We start from the raw sequence: 20524 nt of genomic DNA, 5'->3' as shown, positions 1-20524 counted from the left end.
ACCGGTTGTAGGGGGATATTAGCGTTTTGGTATTGGACAGCATATACCAGGGATAGAATGAGCCTTAAGTTAAGGTCTGTCGCACTCGATCTTACCCAAAAGACCAAGAAGCACAGAGCTTTACATAACGGTGGGTGAGTTCAAGGTACAGCCAGCAAACAGTGAGGGTACATCACTCATACTACACTCCATCTTAGCCAAAAGGCCGAGAAGCACACTTGTGATCTTAGCCAAGAGGCCGAGAAGCACAGAGCTTTACATAACATATACAGGCTGCAACATCCCTAATGCAGGATATACGGTGGGTGAGTTCAAGGTACAGCCAGCAAACAGTGAGGGTACATCACTCATACTACACTCCATCTTAGCCAAAAGGCCGAGAAGCACACTTGTGATCTTAACCAAAAAAAAAAAAAAAAAAAAAAAGACAGAGCCTACAGAGCACAAAGAACTTTGATCTGTTCTCCCTGGGGGAAGGTGCACCGTGCTGGAAGTACTGCATACCAGGCAGATGCATAGAACAGATGGAGCAAGCTCCAGTTCCAAAAAAAATCAATTTACTATACAGCTCTCAAATACCTAGAAGACCAAGAAGCAAAGCTCTATCTACAAGGCACAAAGTTTTGATCTATTTTTTGAACCACCGTGTTCTCCTGGGAGGTGCACCGTGCCTGGAAGTACTGCAATACCAGGCTGATGCGTGGAGCGGATGGAGCAAGCTCCTATTCCAACTCCCTGTTCCAAAAATCAATTTAATATACAGTCCTCAAATAAAGGACATATCAGATATTAAACTGATAAGAACAGATACTACACTTGATCTTAGCCAGAAGGCCGAGAAGCGATGCTGGGGCTCTGCGGCACGCGCACACCCCCTGCCCCCACCGCTTTCTACCTCGCCGGGGCGAGCGCTCAGCCACGCAACGAACACCTACAAACAACGACAAAGTAAAATCTGCAAGAGCAGCCTTTCAACTCAGAGGCCTAATCATAAGATGTAACTAATAACTGATGAAAGAGTCACAGATGACTCGAAACCATACTCTTAGTACAAACCAAATGGTAACACAGACAACACGACTTTTCTTCGCTGCTCTTCAACCACGATATTCTCCCCATAGGGAGGCCCACCGTTCCTGGAGGTTCAGTGCCGCAATAACGGGGCGCTGTGTGCAGTGGATGGAGGAAGCTGCTATTCCGTCTCCCTATTCCAAAAAATCAGTGTAAATAGCTAGTCCTGAGATAGAGGAAGTATCAGTTATTAAAGTGATAAGAACAGATTTAAAACTTTGATTCCAGCGAATGTTAAAATGATCTAAACTACAGGTTAATAAAAGTATTTCTAGTCCTCTGCACAGAACGCTTAAATTATCCCCAAATCGCAAGTTTGGGTTTAAAAAGTCATAAAAGGCACATCATCCAGTATCTGACACTTGGTGAAATCTCAGTCTAGAACGTACAGCCATTTTGGGGTGGTGCCCTGCTTCTCAACAGTCTGCCCTGAGGTTGCCACTCACAGTCACGAGCTACTCCAGACGGCTCAAGCCCCTCCTCTCATGGATCAGTAACTGGTTAGCAGATAGGAAAGAAAGGGTAGGAATCAAGAGTCAGTTTTTACAACTGAAAGGGGTAAATAGCAGGCTTCCAAAGTATGAGACTAGACTACAGACATTAGGGCTTGTCAGCTTAGACAAGAGATGACTAAGATCGCTATAGGATACAGCACCGGTTCTCAACCAGGCATCTGCCAAAGGAAACCTGGGCTCGACCCACCTCCGCGGGCCACCAAGCCTGCCTGCCTGGTTTGCAGCAGGGGAGGGGCACAACAAAAAATTGCAGCATCACTGCAGAACACAAGAGAGAGCTGTCCCCCTGCCATCATCGGTAAGGGTTGCCTCCCAGCCACAAACAGGCAGCAGCTAGCCAAGGAAACACACACCACCGCTCTGTTCAAGGCGCACAAGTCCGACCCCCATTCTGCTTTCTTCCCACGACATGAGATAACAATCTCACAAAACTGGGGCGGAAACGCATAACGGTTACTCTCTAGAAAAAGCTGTGCTTGTGCTTTTGCTTTTGCTTTTGGGGAGCGGGGAAGCAGAGGGAGACAAAAGATTTATACCATCTGAAGAGAAACCAGAGCAACCTGCAGAGGCACTGCCAGGGGAAAGGCGCCTTCCGCTCAACTCGGAGTAACTACACCGACAGCCCCACTAAACCTCTCCCTTTTAGAGGAAATTTAATTGAACGGATTTAAATGCCAAATTGGCTCATGGGAAACGGGGACATTGGGAGCAAAACCAGCCCCTTGAGCAGCGACTCGCTTCGCTGCACGCAATGCACCGTGGGTATCGTGTGTATGGAAATGAGAGTTCCCGCCGGCCTCCAGCGCTCAAAGGAGTCTTTTCAGGGCTGCGTTCCCAGCTGGGCGGAGATTGGGATGCGGGGAGGGGAAAGCTGCTCTCCTGAGACAGTCCCGCTGACGCCCAGGCTCATGGCGGAGGGAGCCGGGCGGGAAGCCAGAGGGCAATCGGGCCCCGCTGGGTTAGCAGGCTTAAAACCCAGGAGCCGACGCACACACCTTGCAAAGGAGCAGGAGCCGGGATCACGAGCAAGTGTCAACGTAGGGGGGAGGGGTAGCTCAGTGGCTTGAGCATTAGCCTGCTAAACCCTGGGTTGCAAGCTCAACCCCGGAGGGGGGCCCTTTAGTGGGGGATCGGTCCTGCAGCGAGCAGCAGGTTGAACCTCCTGGTTTTACTAAGATGATGGGTATATTTTTCCATTTGTTTGTTTGTTTGTTTTTAAAAGTGTAGGCCACAGAGTTTAGGCGTAGAAGTTTCTGGTGGTCAGGAAATAACGTACAGATTGTCGAGGGGGTGCAAAATTCAGTTTAAGATCAGGTGGCGTAAGGAATACATCATCTGCCATAGCCCCGATTGGGAGTAAAAGGTTAACGGGTCAACGTACAGACACTGAGATAGGAGGGTAGGTTGTTCATATGACGGCTATGTTCAGGTGTGGAGTATAACCAGTGGATACGATGATGGGGCTGGGTTGACCCTCATTTGGTGAGATTTAACGTTCAGTGAGTTTACGGTTCGAGTTCATACGGTCCAACGGACAACGCCTCTCGGTCATTGAGATTGTATCTGCCAGCCGGGTGCGACCCGCATTGTACCTGCTGCTTGGTCTGCCTCTGCTACAAAGTAGCTCACCTGAGATCCTCGGGGTTCGGTGAGCTGCAGCTAACCTGACCTGATGCACGGGAGCAGCTTTTAAACAGCGCCGTCTCTGCCTGTGCGTGCAAACAAAACAACCAACCAACCAACCAACCATCTCCCCAACAGCCCGGAAAGCCTTCATCCCTCATACTAACGGTTGAAAAGACTCGCCGCAGAAAAAAAGGATCCCAGCTCCTTAAACAATCCTCTAGCAAGACAAAGAACCTCACATATCTATCGACAGCCTCACAAAACATTAGACCCCAAGAAAACATAACAATATTTTATTGTAAAGAAGACAAGGGTTTCCAATCGGTTTTCAACAACTCGAACAAATCTGCTCTAAAGGGGCATCATTACAGTAAAATTCTTTCTGCTTTTCTAACCAGAAGATTCTCCCCAGAAGGAGAGGCACCACCGGTCCTGGAGGCACTGCAATACCAGGTCAATGCATGGGGTGGACAGAGCAAGCTCCTATTCCAGCCCCCTGTTTCAAAAATCAGTTTAATATACAGTCCTCAAATAAAGGACATATCAGATATTCAACTGATAAGAACAGATTTAAAGTTTATTAGAGAATATTTGAAAATAAACGATACAAAGTGTTTGCAGCGTCAGTTATTGTGTCATTGGGGGTAACATACCGGTTGTAGGGGGATATTAGCGTTTTGGTATTGGACAGCATATACCAGGGATAGAATGAGCCTTAAGTTAAGGTCTGTCGCACTCGATCTTACCCAAAAGACCAAGAAGCACAGAGCTTTACATAACGGTGGGTGAGTTCAAGGTACAGCCAGCAAACAGTGAGGGTACATCACTCATACTACACTCCATCTTAGCCAAAAGGCCGAGAAGCACACTTGTGATCTTAGCCAAGAGGCCGAGAAGCACAGAGCTTTACATAACATATACAGGCTGCAACATCCCTAATGCAGGATATACGGTGGGTGAGTTCAAGGTACAGCCAGCAAACAGTGAGGGTACATCACTCATACTACACTCCATCTTAGCCAAAAGGCCGAGAAGCACACTTGTGATCTTAGCCAAGAGGCCGAGAAGCACAGAGCTTTACATAACATATACAGGCTGCAACATCCCTAATGCAGGATATACGGTGGGTGAGTTCAAGGTACAGCCAGCAAACAGTGAGGGTACATCACTCATACTACACTCCATCTTAGCCAAAAGGCCGAGAAGCACACTTGTGATCTTAACCAAAAAAAAAAAAAAAAAAAAAAGACAGAGCCTACAGAGCACAAAGAACTTTGATCTGTTCTCCCTGGGGGAAGGTGCACCGTGCTGGAAGTACTGCATACCAGGCAGATGCATAGAACAGATGGAGCAAGCTCCAGTTCCAAAAAAAATCAATTTACTATACAGCTCTCAAATACCTAGAAGACCAAGAAGCAAAGCTCTATCTACAAGGCACAAAGTTTTGATCTATTTTTTTGAACCACCGTGTTCTCCCTGGGGGAGGTGCACCGTGCCTGGAAGTACTGCAATACCAGGCTGATGCGTGGAGCGGATGGAGCAAGCTCCTATTCCAACTCCCTGTTCCAAAAATCAATTTAATATACAGTCCTCAAATAAAGGACATATCAGATATTAAACTGATAAGAACAGATACTACACTTGATCTTAGCCAGAAGGCCGAGAAGCGATGCTGGGGGCTCTGCGGCACGCGCACACCCCCTGCCCCCACCGCTTTCTACCTCGCCGGGGCGAGCGCTCAGCCACGCAACGAACACCTACAAACAACGACAAAGTAAAATCTGCAAGAGCAGCCTTTCAACTCAGAGGCCTAATCATAAGATGTAACTAATAACTGATGAAAGAGTCACAGATGACTCGAAACCATACTCTTAGTACAAACCAAATGGTAACACAGACAACACGACTTTTCTTCGCTGCTCTTCAACCACGATATTCTCCCCATAGGGAGGCCCACCGTTCCTGGAGGTTCAGTGCCGCAATAACGGGGCGCTGTGTGCAGTGGATGGAGGAAGCTGCTATTCCGTCTCCTATTCCAAAAAATCAGTGTAAATAGCTAGTCCTGAGATAGAGGAAGTATCAGTTATTAAAGTGATAAGAACAGATTTAAAACTTTGATTCCAGCGAATGTTAAAATGATCTAAACTACAGGTTAATAAAAGTATTTCTAGTCCTCTGCACAGAACGCTTAAATTATCCCCAAATCGCAAGTTTGGGTTTAAAAAGTCATAAAAGGCACATCATCCAGTATCTGACACTTGGTGAAATCTCAGTCTAGAACGTACAGCCATTTTGGGGGTGGTGCCCTGCTTCTCAACAGTCTGCCCTGAGGTTGCCACTCACAGTCACGAGCTACTCCAGACGGCTCAAGCCCCTCCCTCTCATGGATCAGTAACTGGTTAGCAGATAGGAAAGAAAGGGTAGGAATCAAGAGTCAGTTTTTACAACTGAAAGGGGTAAATAGCAGGCTTCCAAAGTATGAGACTAGACTACAGACATTAGGGCTTGTCAGCTTAGACAAGAGATGACTAAGATCGCTATAGGATACAGCACCGGTTCTCAACCAGGCATCTGCCAAAGGAAACCTGGGCTCGACCCACCTCCGCGGGCCACCAAGCCTGCCTGCCTGGTTTGCAGCAGGGGAGGGGCACAACAAAAAATTGCAGCATCACTGCAGAACACAAGAGAGAGCTGTCCCCCTGCCATCATCGGTAAGGGTTGCCTCCCAGCCACAAACAGGCAGCAGCTAGCCAAGGAAACACACACCACCGCTCTGTTCAAGGCGCAAAAGTCCGACCCCCATTCTGCTTTCTTCCCACGACATGAGATAACAATCTCACAAAACTGGGGCGGAAACGCATAACGGTTACTCTCTAGAAAAAGCTGTGCTTGTGCTTTTGCTTTTGCTTTTGGGGAGCGGGGAAGCAGAGGGAGACAAAAGATTTATACCATCTGAAGAGAAACCAGAGCAACCTGCAGAGGCACTGCCAGGGGAAAGGCGCCTTCCGCTCAACTCGGAGTAACTACACCGACAGCCCCACTAAACCTCTCCTTTAGAGGAAATTTAATTGAACCGATTTAAATGCCAAATTGGCTCATGGGAACCGGGGACATTGGGAGCAAAACCAGCCCCTTGAGCAGCGACTCGCTTCGCTGCACGCAATGCACCGTGGGTATCGTGGGTATGGAAATGAGAGTTCCCCGCCGGCCTCCAGCGCTCAAAGGAGTCTTTTCTCAGGGCTGCGTTCCCCAGCTGGGCGGAGATTGGGATGCGGGGGAGGGGGAAAGCTGCTCTCCTGAGACAGTCCCGCTGACGCCCAGGCTCATGGCGGAGGGAGCCGGGCGGGAAGCCAGAGGGCAATCGGGCCCCCGCTGGGTTAGCAGGCTTAAAACCCAGGAGCCGACGCACACACCTTGCAAAGGAGCAGGAGCCGGGATCACGAGCAAGTGTCAACGTAGGGGGGAGGGGTAGCTCAGTGGCTTGAGCATTAGCCTGCTAAACCCTGGGTTGCAAGCTCAACCCCGGAGGGGGGCCCTTTAGTGGGGGATCGGTCCTGCAGCGAGCAGCAGGTTGAACCTCCTGGTTTTACTAAGATGATGGGTTTTTTTTTCCATTTGTTTGTTTGTTTGTTTTTAAAAGTGTAGGCCACAGAGTTTAGGCGTAGAAGTTTCTGGTGGTCAGGAAATAACGTACAGATTGTCGAGGGGGTGCAAAATTCAGTTTAAGATCAGGTGGCGTAAGGAATACATCATCTGCCATAGCCCCGATTGGGAGTAAAAGGTTAACGGGTCAACGTACAGACACTGAGATAGGAGGGTAGGTTGTTCATATGACGGCTATGTTCAGGTGTGGAGTATAACCAGTGGATACGATGATGGGGCTGGGTTGACCCTCATTTGGTGAGATTTAACGTTCAGTGAGTTTACGGTTCGAGTTCATACGGTCCAACGGACAACGTCTCTCGGTCATTGAGATTGTATCTGCCAGCCGGGGTGCGACCCGGCATTGTACCTGCTGCTTGGTCTGCCTCTGCTACAAAGTAGCTCACCTGAGATCCTCGGGGTTCGGTGAGCTGCAGCTAACCTGACCTGATGCACGGGAGCAGCTTTTAAACAGCGCCGTCTCTGCCTGTGCGTGCAAACAAAACAACCAACCAACCAACCAACCATCTCCCCAACAGCCCGGAAAGCCTTCATCCCTCATACTAACGGTTGAAAAGACTACTTGCAGAAAAAAGGATCCCAGCTCCTTAAACAATCCTCTAGCAAGACAAAGAACCTCACATATCTATCGACAGCCTCACAAAACATTAGACCCCAAGAAAACATAACAATATTTTATTGTAAAGAAGACAAGGGTTTCCAATCGGTTTTCAACAACTCGAACAAATCTGCTCTAAAGGGGCATCATTACAGTAAAATTCTTTCTGCTTTTCTAACCAGAAGATTCTCCCCAGAAGGAGAGGCACCACCGGTCCTGGAGGCACTGCAATACCAGGTCAATGCATGGGGTGGACAGAGCAAGCTCCTATTCCAGCCCCCTGTTTCAAAAATCAGTTTAATATACAGTCCTCAAATAAAGGACATATCAGATATTCAACTGATAAGAACAGATTTAAAGTTTATTAGAGAATATTTGAAAATAAACGATACAAAGTGTTTGCAGCGTCAGTTATTGTGTCATTGGGGGTAACATACCGGTTGTAGGGGGATATTAGCGTTTTGGTATTGGACAGCATATACCAGGGATAGAATGAGCCTTAAGTTAAGGTCTGTCGCACTCGATCTTACCCAAAAGACCAAGAAGCACAGAGCTTTACATAACGGTGGGTGAGTTCAAGGTACAGCCAGCAAACAGTGAGGGTACATCACTCATACTACACTCCATCTTAGCCAAAAGGCCGAGAAGCACACTTGTGATCTTAGCCAAGAGGCCGAGAAGCACAGAGCTTTACATAACATATACAGGCTGCAACATCCCTAATGCAGGATATACGGTGGGTGAGTTCAAGGTACAGCCAGCAAACAGTGAGGGTACATCACTCATACTACACTCCATCTTAGCCAAAAGGCCGAGAAGCACACTTGTGATCTTAGCCAAGAGGCCGAGAAGCACAGAGCTTTACATAACATATACAGGCTGCAACATCCCTAATGCAGGATATACGGTGGGTGAGTTCAAGGTACAGCCAGCAAACAGTGAGGGTACATCACTCATACTACACTCCATCTTAGCCAAAAGGCCGAGAAGCACACTTGTGATCTTAACCAAAAAAAAAAAAAAAAAAAAAAAGACAGAGCCTACAGAGCACAAAGAACTTTGATATGTTCACCCGGGGGGAAGGTGCACCGTGCTGGAAGTACTGCATACCAGGCAGATGCATAGAACAGATGGAGCAAGCTCCAGTTCCAAAAAAAATCAATTTACTATACAGCTCTCAAATACCTAGAAGACCAAGAAGCAAAGCTCTATCTACAAGGCACAAAGTTTTGATCTATTTTTTTGAACCACCGTGTTCTCCCTGGGGGAGGTGCACCGTGCCTGGAAGTACTGCAATACCAGGCTGATGCGTGGAGCGGATGGAGCAAGCTCCTATTCCAACTCCCTGTTCCAAAAATCAATTTAATATACAGTCCTCAAATAAAGGACATATCAGATATTAAACTGATAAGAACAGATACTACACTTGATCTTAGCCAGAAGGCCGAGAAGCGATGCTGGGGGCTCTGCGGCACGCGCACACCCCCTGCCCCCACCGCTTTCTACCTCGCCGGGGCGAGCGCTCAGCCACGCAACGAACACCTACAAACAACGACAAAGTAAAATCTGCAAGAGCAGCCTTTCAACTCAGAGGCCTAATCATAAGATGTAACTAATAACTGATGAAAGAGTCACAGATGACTCGAAACCATACTCTTAGTACAAACCAAATGGTAACACAGACAACACGACTTTTCTTCGCTGCTCTTCAACCACGATATTCTCCCCATAGGGAGGCCCACCGTTCCTGGAGGTTCAGTGCCGCAATAACGGGGCGCTGTGTGCAGTGGATGGAGGAAGCTGCTATTCCGTCTCCCTATTCCAAAAAATCAGTGTAAATAGCTAGTCCTGAGATAGAGGAAGTATCAGTTATTAAAGTGATAAGAACAGATTTAAAACTTTGATTCCAGCGAATGTTAAAATGATCTAAACTACAGGTTAATAAAAGTATTTCTAGTCCTCTGCACAGAACGCTTAAATTATCCCCAAATCGCAAGTTTGGGTTTAAAAAGTCATAAAAGGCACATCATCCAGTATCTGACACTTGGTGAAATCTCAGTCTAGAACGTACAGCCATTTTGGGGGTGGTGCCCTGCTTCTCAACAGTCTGCCCTGAGGTTGCCACTCACAGTCACGAGCTACTCCAGACGGCTCAAGCCCCTCCCTCTCATGGATCAGTAACTGGTTAGCAGATAGGAAAGAAAGGGTAGGAATCAAGAGTCAGTTTTTACAACTGAAAGGGGTAAATAGCAGGCTTCCAAAGTATGAGACTAGACTACAGACATTAGGGCTTGTCAGCTTAGACAAGAGATGACTAAGATCGCTATAGGATACAGCACCGGTTCTCAACCAGGCATCTGCCAAAGGAAACCTGGGCTCGACCCACCTCCGCGGGCCACCAAGCCTGCCTGCCTGGTTTGCAGCAGGGGAGGGGCACAACAAAAAATTGCAGCATCACTGCAGAACACAAGAGAGAGCTGTCCCCCTGCCATCATCGGTAAGGGTTGCCTCCCAGCCACAAACAGGCAGCAGCTAGCCAAGGAAACACACACCACCGCTCTGTTCAAGGCGCAAAAGTCCGACCCCCATTCTGCTTTCTTCCCACGACATGAGATAACAATCTCACAAAACTGGGGCGGAAACGCATAACGGTTACTCTCTAGAAAAAGCTGTGCTTGTGCTTTTGCTTTTGCTTTTGGGGAGCGGGGAAGCAGAGGGAGACAAAAGATTTATACCATCTGAAGAGAAACCAGAGCAACCTGCAGAGGCACTGCCAGGGGAAAGGCGCCTTCCGCTCAACTCGGAGTAACTACACCGACAGCCCCACTAAACCTCTCCCTTTTAGAGGAAATTTAATTGAACCGATTTAAATGCCAAATTGGCTCATGGGAACCGGGGACATTGGGAGCAAAACCAGCCCCTTGAGCAGCGACTCGCTTCGCTGCACGCAATGCACCGTGGGTATCGTGGGTATGGAAATGAGAGTTCCCCGCCGGCCTCCAGCGCTCAAAGGAGTCTTTTCTCAGGGCTGCGTTCCCCAGCTGGGCGGAGATTGGGATGCGGGGGAGGGGGAAAGCTGCTCTCCTGAGACAGTCCCGCTGACGCCCAGGCTCATGGCGGAGGGAGCCGGGCGGGAAGCCAGAGGGCAATCGGGCCCCCGCTGGGTTAGCAGGCTTAAAACCCAGGAGCCGACGCACACACCTTGCAAAGGAGCAGGAGCCGGGATCACGAGCAAGTGTCAACGTAGGGGGGAGGGGTAGCTCAGTGGCTTGAGCATTAGCCTGCTAAACCCTGGGTTGCAAGCTCAACCCCGGAGGGGGGCCCTTTAGTGGGGGATCGGTCCTGCAGCGAGCAGCAGGTTGAACCTCCTGGTTTTACTAAGATGATGGGTTTTTTTTTCCATTTGTTTGTTTGTTTGTTTTTAAAAGTGTAGGCCACAGAGTTTAGGCGTAGAAGTTTCTGGTGGTCAGGAAATAACGTACAGATTGTCGAGGGGGTGCAAAATTCAGTTTAAGATCAGGTGGCGTAAGGAATACATCATCTGCCATAGCCCCGATTGGGAGTAAAAGGTTAACGGGTCAACGTACAGACACTGAGATAGGAGGGTAGGTTGTTCATATGACGGCTATGTTCAGGTGTGGAGTATAACCAGTGGATACGATGATGGGGCTGGGTTGACCCTCATTTGGTGAGATTTAACGTTCAGTGAGTTTACGGTTCGAGTTCATACGGTCCAACGGACAACGTCTCTCGGTCATTGAGATTGTATCTGCCAGCCGGGGTGCGACCCGGCATTGTACCTGCTGCTTGGTCTGCCTCTGCTACAAAGTAGCTCACCTGAGATCCTCGGGGTTCGGTGAGCTGCAGCTAACCTGACCTGATGCACGGGAGCAGCTTTTAAACAGCGCCGTCTCTGCCTGTGCGTGCAAACAAAACAACCAACCAACCAACCAACCATCTCCCCAACAGCCCGGAAAGCCTTCATCCCTCATACTAACGGTTGAAAAGACTCGCCGCAGAAAAAAAGGATCCCAGCTCCTTAAACAATCCTCTAGCAAGACAAAGAACCTCACATATCTATCGACAGCCTCACAAAACATTAGACCCCAAGAAAACATAACAATATTTTATTGTAAAGAAGACAAGGGTTTCCAATCGGTTTTCAACAACTCGAACAAATCTGCTCTAAAGGGGCATCATTACAGTAAAATTCTTTCTGCTTTTCTAACCAGAAGATTCTCCCCAGAAGGAGAGGCACCACCGGTCCTGGAGGCACTGCAATACCAGGTCAATGCATGGGGTGGACAGAGCAAGCTCCTATTCCAGCCCCCTGTTTCAAAAATCAGTTTAATATACAGTCCTCAAATAAAGGACATATCAGATATTCAACTGATAAGAACAGATTTAAAGTTTATTAGAGAATATTTGAAAATAAACGATACAAAGTGTTTGCAGCGTCAGTTATTGTGTCATTGGGGTAACATACCGGTTGTAGGGGGATATTAGCGTTTTGGTATTGGACAGCATATACCAGGGATAGAATGAGCCTTAAGTTAAGGTCTGTCGCACTCGATCTTACCCAAAAGACCAAGAAGCACAGAGCTTTACATAACGGTGGGTGAGTTCAAGGTACAGCCAGCAAACAGTGAGGGTACATCACTCATACTACACTCCATCTTAGCCAAAAGGCCGAGAAGCACACTTGTGATCTTAGCCAAGAGGCCGAGAAGCACAGAGCTTTACATAACATATACAGGCTGCAACATCCCTAATGCAGGATATACGGTGGGTGAGTTCAAGGTACAGCCAGCAAACAGTGAGGGTACATCACTCATACTACACTCCATCTTAGCCAAAAGGCCGAGAAGCACACTTGTGATCTTAGCCAAGAGGCCGAGAAGCACAGAGCTTTACATAACATATACAGGCTGCAACATCCCTAATGCAGGATATACGGTGGGTGAGTTCAAGGTACAGCCAGCAAACAGTGAGGGTACATCACTCATACTACACTCCATCTTAGCCAAAAGGCCGAGAAGCACACTTGTGATCTTAACCAAAAAAAAAAAAAAAAAAAAAAAAAGACAGAGCCTACAGAGCACAAAGAACTTTGATCTGTTCTCCCGGGGGGAAGGTGCACCGTGCTGGAAGTACTGCATACCAGGCAGATGCATAGAACAGATGGAGCAAGCTCCAGTTCCAAAAAAAATCAATTTACTATACAGCTCTCAAATACCTAGAAGACCAAGAAGCAAAGCTCTATCTACAAGGCACAAAGTTTTGATCTATTTTTTTGAACCACCGTGTTCTCCCTGGGGGAGGTGCACCGTGCCTGGAAGTACTGCAATACCAGGCTGATGCGTGGAGCGGATGGAGCAAGCTCCTATTCCAACTCCCTGTTCCAAAAATCAATTTAATATACAGTCCTCAAATAAAGGACATATCAGATATTAAACTGATAAGAACAGATACTACACTTGATCTTAGCCAGAAGGCCGAGAAGCGATGCTGGGGGCTCTGCGGCACGCGCACACCCCCTGCCCCCACCGCTTTCTACCTCGCCGGGGCGAGCGCTCAGCCACGCAACGAACACCTACAAACAACGACAAAGTAAAATCTGCAAGAGCAGCCTTTCAACTCAGAGGCCTAATCATAAGATGTAACTAATAACTGATGAAAGAGTCACAGATGACTCGAAACCATACTCTTAGTACAAACCAAATGGTAACACAGACAACACGACTTTTCTTCGCTGCTCTTCAACCACGATATTCTCCCCATAGGGAGGCCCACCGTTCCTGGAGGTTCAGTGCCGCAATAACGGGGCGCTGTGTGCAGTGGATGGAGGAAGCTGCTATTCCGTCTCCCTATTCCAAAAAATCAGTGTAAATAGCTAGTCCTGAGATAGAGGAAGTATCAGTTATTAAAGTGATAAGAACAGATTTAAAACTTTGATTCCAGCGAATGTTAAAATGATCTAAACTACAGGTTAATAAAAGTATTTCTAGTCCTCTGCACAGAACGCTTAAATTATCCCCAAATCGCAAGTTTGGGTTTAAAAAGTCATAAAAGGCACATCATCCAGTATCTGACACTTGGTGAAATCTCAGTCTAGAACGTACAGCCATTTTGGGGGTGGTGCCCTGCTTCTCAACAGTCTGCCCTGAGGTTGCCACTCACAGTCACGAGCTACTCCAGACGGCTCAAGCCCCTCCCTCTCATGGATCAGTAACTGGTTAGCAGATAGGAAAGAAAGGGTAGGAATCAAGAGTCAGTTTTTACAACTGAAAGGGGTAAATAGCAGGCTTCCAAAGTATGAGACTAGACTACAGACATTAGGGCTTGTCAGCTTAGACAAGAGATGACTAAGATCGCTATAGGATACAGCACCGGTTCTCAACCAGGCATCTGCCAAAGGAAACCTGGGCTCGACCCACCTCCGCGGGCCACCAAGCCTGCCTGCCTGGTTTGCAGCAGGGGAGGGGCACAACAAAAAATTGCAGCATCACTGCAGAACACAAGAGAGAGCTGTCCCCCTGCCATCATCGGTAAGGGTTGCCTCCCAGCCACAAACAGGCAGCAGCTAGCCAAGGAAACACACACCACCGCTCTGTTCAAGGCGCAAAAGTCCGACCCCCATTCTGCTTTCTTCCCACGACATGAGATAACAATCTCACAAAACTGGGGCGGAAACGCATAACGGTTACTCTCTAGAAAAAGCTGTGCTTGTGCTTTTGCTTTTGCTTTTGGGGAGCGGGGAAGCAGAGGGAGACAAAAGATTTATACCATCTGAAGAGAAACCAGAGCAACCTGCAGAGGCACTGCCAGGGGAAAGGCGCCTTCCGCTCAACTCGGAGTAACTACACCGACAGCCCCACTAAACCTCTCCCTTTTAGAGGAAATTTAATTGAACCGATTTAAATGCCAAATTGGCTCATGGGAACCGGGGACATTGGGAGCAAAACCAGCCCCTTGAGCAGCGACTCGCTTCGCTGCACGCAATGCACCGTGGGTATCGTGGGTATGGAAATGAGAGTTCCCCGCCGGCCTCCAGCGCTCAAAGGAGTCTTTTCTCAGGGCTGCGTTCCCCAGCTGGGCGGAGATTGGGATGCGGGGGAGGGGGAAAGCTGCTCTCCTGAGACAGTCCCGCTGACGCCCAGGCTCATGGCGGAGGGAGCCGGGCGGGAAGCCAGAGGGCAATCGGGCCCCCGCTGGGTTAGCAGGCTTAAAACCCAGGAGCCGACGCACACACCTTGCAAAGGAGCAGGAGCCGGGATCACGAGCAAGTGTCAACGTAGGGGGGAGGGGTAGCTCAGTGGCTTGAGCATTAGCCTGCTAAACCCTGGGTTGCAAGCTCAACCCCGGAGGGGGGCCCTTTAGTGGGGGATCGGTCCTGCAGCGAGCAGCAGGTTGAACCTCCTGGTTTTACTAAGATGATGGCATTATTTTACCATTTGTTTGTTTGTTTGTTTATAAAATAGTAGGCCACACAGTTTATGCGTATAAGATTCTGGTGGTCAGGAAATAACGTACAGATTGTCGAGGGTGCAAAATTCAGTTTAAGATCAGGTGGCGTAAGGAATACATCATCTGCCATAGCCCCGATTGGGAGTAAAAGGTTAACGGGTCAACGTACAGACACTGAGATAGGAGGGTAGGTTGTTCATATGACGGCTATGTTCAGGTGTGGAGTATAACCAGTGGATACGATGATGGGGCTGGGTTGACCCTCATTTGGTGAGATTTAACGTTCAGTGAGTTTACGGTTCGAGTTCATACGGTCCAACGGACAACGCCTCTCGGTCATTGAGATTGTATCTGCCAGCCGGGGTGCGACCCGGCATTGTACCTGCTGCTTGGTCTGCCTCTGCTACAAAGTAGCTCACCTGAGATCCTCGGGGTTCGGTGAGCTGCAGCTAACCTGACCTGATGCACGGGAGCAGCTTTTAAACAGCGCCGTCTCTGCCTGTGCGTGCAAACAAAACAACCAACCAACCAACCAACCATCTCCCCAACAGCCCGGAAAGCCTTCATCCCTCATACTAACGGTTGAAAAGACTCGCCGCAGAAAAAAAGGATCCCAGCTCCTTAAACAATCCTCTAGCAAGACAAAGAACCTCACATATCTATCGACAGCCTCACAAAACATTAGACCCCAAGAAAACATAACAATATTTTATTGTAAAGAAGACAAGGGTTTCCAATCGGTTTTCAACAACTCGAACAAATCTGCTCTAAAGGGGCATCATTACAGTAAAATTCTTTCTGCTTTTCTAACCAGAAGATTCTCCCCAGAAGGAGAGGCACCACCGGTCCTGGAGGCACTGCAATACCAGGTCAATGCATGGGGTGGACAGAGCAAGCTCCTATTCCAGCCCCCTGTTTCAAAAATCAGTTTAATATACAGTCCTCAAATAAAGGACATATCAGATATTCAACTGATAAGAACAGATTTAAAGTTTATTAGAGAATATTTGAAAATAAACGATACAAAGTGTTTGCAGCGTCAGTTATTGTGTCATTGGGGGTAACATACCGGTTGTAGGGGGATATTAGCGTTTTGGTATTGGACAGCATATACCAGGGATAGAATGAGCCTTAAGTTAAGGTCTGTCGCACTCGATCTTACCCAAAAGACCAAGAAGCACAGAGCTTTACATAACGGTGGGTGAGTTCAAGGTACAGCCAGCAAACAGTGAGGGTACATCACTCATACTACACTCCATCTTAGCCAAAAGGCCGAGAAGCACACTTGTGATCTTAGCCAAGAGGCCGAGAAGCACAGAGCTTTACATAACATATACAGGCTGCAACATCCCTAATGCAGGATATACGGTGGGTGAGTTCAAGGTACAGCCAGCAAACAGTGAGGGTACATCACTCATACTACACTCCATCTTAGCCAAAAGGCCGAGAAGCACACTTGTGATCTTAGCCAAGAGGCCGAGAAGCACAGAGCTTTACATAACATATACAGGCTGCAACATCCCTAATGCAGGATATACGGTGGGTGAGTTCAAGGTACAGCCAGCAAACAGTGAGGGTACATCACTCATACTACACTCCATCTTAGCCAAAAGGCCGAGAAGCACACTTGTGATCTTAACCAAAAAAAAAAAAAAAAAAAAAAAAAGACAGAGCCTACAGAGCACAAAGAACTTTGATCTGTTCTCCCTGGGGGAAGGTGCACCGTGCTGGAAGTACTGCATACCAGGCAGATGCATAGAACAGATGGAGCAAGCTCCAGTTCCAAAAAAAATCAATTTACTATACAGCTCTCAAATACCTAGAAGACCAAGAAGCAAAGCTCTATCTACAAGGCACAAAGTTTTGATCTATTTTTTTGAACCACCGTGTTCTCCCTGGGGGAGGTGCACCGTGCCTGGAAGTACTGCAATACCAGGCTGATGCGTGGAGCGGATGGAGCAAGCTCCTATTCCAACTCCCTGTTCCAAAAATCAATTTAATATACAGTCCTCAAATAAAGGACATATCAGATATTAAACTGATAAGAACAGATACTACACTTGATCTTAGCCAGAAGGCCGAGAAGCGATGCTGGGGGCTCTGCGGCACGCGCACACCCCCTGCCCCCACCGCTTTCTACCTCGCCGGGGCGAGCGCTCAGCCACGCAACGAACACCTACAAACAACGACAAAGTAAAATCTGCAAGAGCAGCCTTTCAACTCAGAGGCCTAATCATAAGATGTAACTAATAACTGATGAAAGAGTCACAGATGACTCGAAACCATACTCTTAGTACAAACCAAATGGTAACACAGACAACACGACTTTTCTTCGCTGCTCTTCAACCACGATATTCTCCCCATAGGGAGGCCCACCGTTCCTGGAGGTTCAGTGCCGCAATAACGGGGCGCTGTGTGCAGTGGATGGAGGAAGCTGCTATTCCGTCTCCCTATTCCAAAAAATCAGTGTAAATAGCTAGTCCTGAGATAGAGGAAGTATCAGTTATTAAAGTGATAAGAACAGATTTAAAACTTTGATTCCAGCGAATGTTAAAATGATCTAAACTACAGGTTAATAAAAGTATTTCTAGTCCTCTGCACAGAACGCTTAAATTATCCCCAAATCGCAAGTTTGGGTTTAAAAAGTCATAAAAGGCACATCATCCAGTATCTGACACTTGGTGAAATCTCAGTCTAGAACGTACAGCCATTTTGGGGGTGGTGCCCTGCTTCTCAACAGTCTGCCCTGAGGTTGCCACTCACAGTCACGAGCTACTCCAGACGGCTCAAGCCCCTCCCTCTCATGGATCAGTAACTGGTTAGCAGATAGGAAAGAAAGGGTAGGAATCAAGAGTCAGTTTTTACAACTGAAAGGGGTAAATAGCAGGCTTCCAAAGTATGAGACTAGACTACAGACATTAGGGCTTGTCAGCTTAGACAAGAGATGACTAAGATCGCTATAGGATACAGCACCGGTTCTCAACCAGGCATCTGCCAAAGGAAACCTGGGCTCGACCCACCTCCGCGGGCCACCAAGCCTGCCTGCCTGGTTTGCAGCAGGGGAGGGGCACAACAAAAAATTGCAGCATCACTGCAGAACACAAGAGAGAGCTGTCCCCCTGCCATCATCGGTAAGGGTTGCCTCCCAGCCACAAACAGGCAGCAGCTAGCCAAGGAAACACACACCACCGCTCTGTTCAAGGCGCAAAAGTCCGACCCCCATTCTGCTTTCTTCCCACGACATGAGATAACAATCTCACAAAACTGGGGCGGAAACGCATAACGGTTACTCTCTAGAAAAAGCTGTGCTTGTGCTTGTGCTTTTGCTTTTGCTTTTGGGGAGCGGGGAAGCAGAGGGAGACAAAAGATTTATACCATCTGAAGAGAAACCAGAGCAACCTGCAGAGGCACTGCCAGGGGAAAGGCGCCTTCCGCTCAACTCGGAGTAACTACACCGACAGCCCCACTAAACCTCTCCCTTTTAGAGGAAATTTAATTGAACCGATTTAAATGCCAAATTGGCTCATGGGAACCGGGGACATTGGGAGCAAAACCAGCCCCTTGAGCAGCGACTCGCTTCGCTGCACGCAATGCACCGTGGGTATCGTGGGTATGGAAATGAGAGTTCCCCGCCGGCCTCCAGCGCTCAAAGGAGTCTTTTCTCAGGGCTGCGTTCCCCAGCTGGGCGGAGATTGGGATGCGGGGGAGGGGGAAAGCTGCTCTCCTGAGACAGTCCCGCTGACGCCCAGGCTCATGGCGGAGGGAGCCGGGCGGGAAGCCAGAGGGCAATCGGGCCCCCGCTGGGTTAGCAGGCTTAAAACCCAGGAGCCGACGCACACACCTTGCAAAGGAGCAGGAGCCGGGATCACGAGCAAGTGTCAACGTAGGGGGGAGGGGTAGCTCAGTGGCTTGAGCATTAGCCTGCTAAACCCTGGGTTGCAAGCTCAACCCCGGAGGGGGGCCCTTTAGTGGGGGATCGGTCCTGCAGCGAGCAGCAGGTTGAACCTCCTGGTTTTACTAAGATGATGGGTTTTTTTTTCCATTTGTTTGTTTGTTTGTTTTTAAAAGTGTAGGCCACAGAGTTTAGGCGTAGAAGTTTCTGGTGGTCAGGAAATAACGTACAGATTGTAGATTGGGTTCAAAATTCAGTTTAAGATCAGGTGGCGTAAGGAATACATCATCTGCCATAGCCCCGATTGGGAGTAAAAGGTTAACGGGTCAACGTACAGACACTGAGATAGGAGGGTAGGTTGTTCATATGACGGCTATGTTCAGGTGTGGAGTATAACCAGTGGATACGATGATGGGGCTGGGTTGACCCTCATTTGGTGAGATTTAACGTTCAGTGAGTTTACGGTTCGAGTTCATACGGTCCAACGGACAACGTCTCTCGGTCATTGAGATTGTATCTGCCAGCCGGGGTGCGACCCGGCATTGTACCTGCTGCTTGGTCTGCCTCTGCTACAAAGTAGCTCACCTGAGATCCTCGGGGTTCGGTGAGCTGCAGCTAACCTGACCTGATGCACGGGAGCAGCTTTTAAACAGCGCCGTCTCTGCCTGTGCGTGCAAACAAAACAACCAACCAACCAACCAACCATCTCCCCAACAGCCCGGAAAGCCTTCATCCCTCATACTAACGGTTGAAAAGACTCGCCGCAGAAAAAAAGGATCCCAGCTCCTTAAACAATCCTCTAGCAAGACAAAGAACCTCACATATCTATCGACAGCCTCACAAAACATTAGACCCCAAGAAAACATAACAATATTTTATTGTAAAGAAGACAAGGGTTTCCAATCGGTTTTCAACAACTCGAACAAATCTGCTCTAAAGGGGCATCATTACAGTAAAATTCTTTCTGCTTTTCTAACCAGAAGATTCTCCCCAGAAGGAGAGGCACCACCGGTCCTGGAGGCACTGCAATACCAGGTCAATGCATGGGGTGGACAGAGCAAGCTCCTATTCCAGCCCCCTGTTTCAAAAATCAGTTTAATATACAGTCCTCAAATAAAGGACATATCAGATATTCAACTGATAAGAACAGATTTAAAGTTTATTAGAGAATATTTGAAAATAAACGATACAAAGTGTTTGCAGCGTCAGTTATTGTGTCATTGGGGTAACATACCGGTTGTAGGGGGATATTAGCGTTTTGGTATTGGACAGCATATACCAGGGATAGAATGAGCCTTAAGTTAAGGTCTGTCGCACTCGATCTTACCCAAAAGACCAAGAAGCACAGAGCTTTACATAACGGTGGGTGAGTTCAAGGTACAGCCAGCAAACAGTGAGGGTACATCACTCATACTACACTCCATCTTAGCCAAAAGGCCGAGAAGCACACTTGTGATCTTAGCCAAGAGGCCGAGAAGCACAGAGCTTTACATAACATATACAGGCTGCAACATCCCTAATGCAGGATATACGGTGGGTGAGTTCAAGGTACAGCCAGCAAACAGTGAGGGTACATCACTCATACTACACTCCATCTTAGCCAAAAGGCCGAGAAGCACACTTGTGATCTTAGCCAAGAGGCCGAGAAGCACAGAGCTTTACATAACATATACAGGCTGCAACATCCCTAAT

At 48.1% G+C, this 20524-nt stretch overlaps 1 protein-coding gene and 15 non-coding genes across 16 annotated transcripts in view; all 16 read right to left on the bottom strand.

The window, feature by feature from the left end:
* LOC120375473 (zinc finger protein 271-like) overlaps positions 1-20524 on the bottom strand; it is a gene marked incomplete at its 3' end in the record, with an annotated part of 430987 nt that overhangs the window by 341734 nt on the left and 68729 nt on the right. The gene's annotated exons all lie outside the window — the stretch shown is intronic.
* Positions 656-846, bottom strand: LOC120376318. The gene has a single exon (XR_005587205.1). It is a non-coding gene; the product is annotated as a U2 spliceosomal RNA (small nuclear RNA).
* On the bottom strand, positions 1121-1315 carry LOC120376509. The gene has a single exon (XR_005587371.1). It is a non-coding gene; the product is annotated as a U2 spliceosomal RNA (small nuclear RNA).
* On the bottom strand, positions 3629-3814 carry LOC120376457. Its single transcript, XR_005587333.1, has one exon. It is a non-coding gene; the product is annotated as a U2 spliceosomal RNA (small nuclear RNA).
* On the bottom strand, positions 4693-4883 carry LOC120376316. The gene has a single exon (XR_005587204.1). It is a non-coding gene; the product is annotated as a U2 spliceosomal RNA (small nuclear RNA).
* Positions 5159-5352, bottom strand: LOC120376499. The gene has a single exon (XR_005587360.1). It is a non-coding gene; the product is annotated as a U2 spliceosomal RNA (small nuclear RNA).
* On the bottom strand, positions 7674-7859 carry LOC120376456. Its single transcript, XR_005587332.1, has one exon. It is a non-coding gene; the product is annotated as a U2 spliceosomal RNA (small nuclear RNA).
* LOC120376315 lies at positions 8739-8929 on the bottom strand. Its single transcript, XR_005587203.1, has one exon. It is a non-coding gene; the product is annotated as a U2 spliceosomal RNA (small nuclear RNA).
* Positions 9205-9399, bottom strand: LOC120376508. The gene has a single exon (XR_005587370.1). It is a non-coding gene; the product is annotated as a U2 spliceosomal RNA (small nuclear RNA).
* LOC120376455 lies at positions 11724-11909 on the bottom strand. The gene has a single exon (XR_005587331.1). It is a non-coding gene; the product is annotated as a U2 spliceosomal RNA (small nuclear RNA).
* Positions 12790-12980, bottom strand: LOC120376314. The gene has a single exon (XR_005587202.1). It is a non-coding gene; the product is annotated as a U2 spliceosomal RNA (small nuclear RNA).
* LOC120376507 lies at positions 13256-13450 on the bottom strand. The gene has a single exon (XR_005587369.1). It is a non-coding gene; the product is annotated as a U2 spliceosomal RNA (small nuclear RNA).
* LOC120376454 lies at positions 15773-15958 on the bottom strand. Its single transcript, XR_005587330.1, has one exon. It is a non-coding gene; the product is annotated as a U2 spliceosomal RNA (small nuclear RNA).
* On the bottom strand, positions 16840-17030 carry LOC120376313. Its single transcript, XR_005587201.1, has one exon. It is a non-coding gene; the product is annotated as a U2 spliceosomal RNA (small nuclear RNA).
* LOC120376506 lies at positions 17306-17500 on the bottom strand. Its single transcript, XR_005587368.1, has one exon. It is a non-coding gene; the product is annotated as a U2 spliceosomal RNA (small nuclear RNA).
* On the bottom strand, positions 19831-20016 carry LOC120376453. Its single transcript, XR_005587329.1, has one exon. It is a non-coding gene; the product is annotated as a U2 spliceosomal RNA (small nuclear RNA).

The sequence above is a fragment of the Mauremys reevesii genome, linkage group 12 (assembly GCF_016161935.1).
Source record: "Mauremys reevesii isolate NIE-2019 linkage group 12, ASM1616193v1, whole genome shotgun sequence".
In the NCBI taxonomy this organism is placed as follows: domain Eukaryota; kingdom Metazoa; phylum Chordata; order Testudines; family Geoemydidae; genus Mauremys; species Mauremys reevesii.
This window is presented reverse-complemented; position numbering and strand designations above follow the sequence as displayed.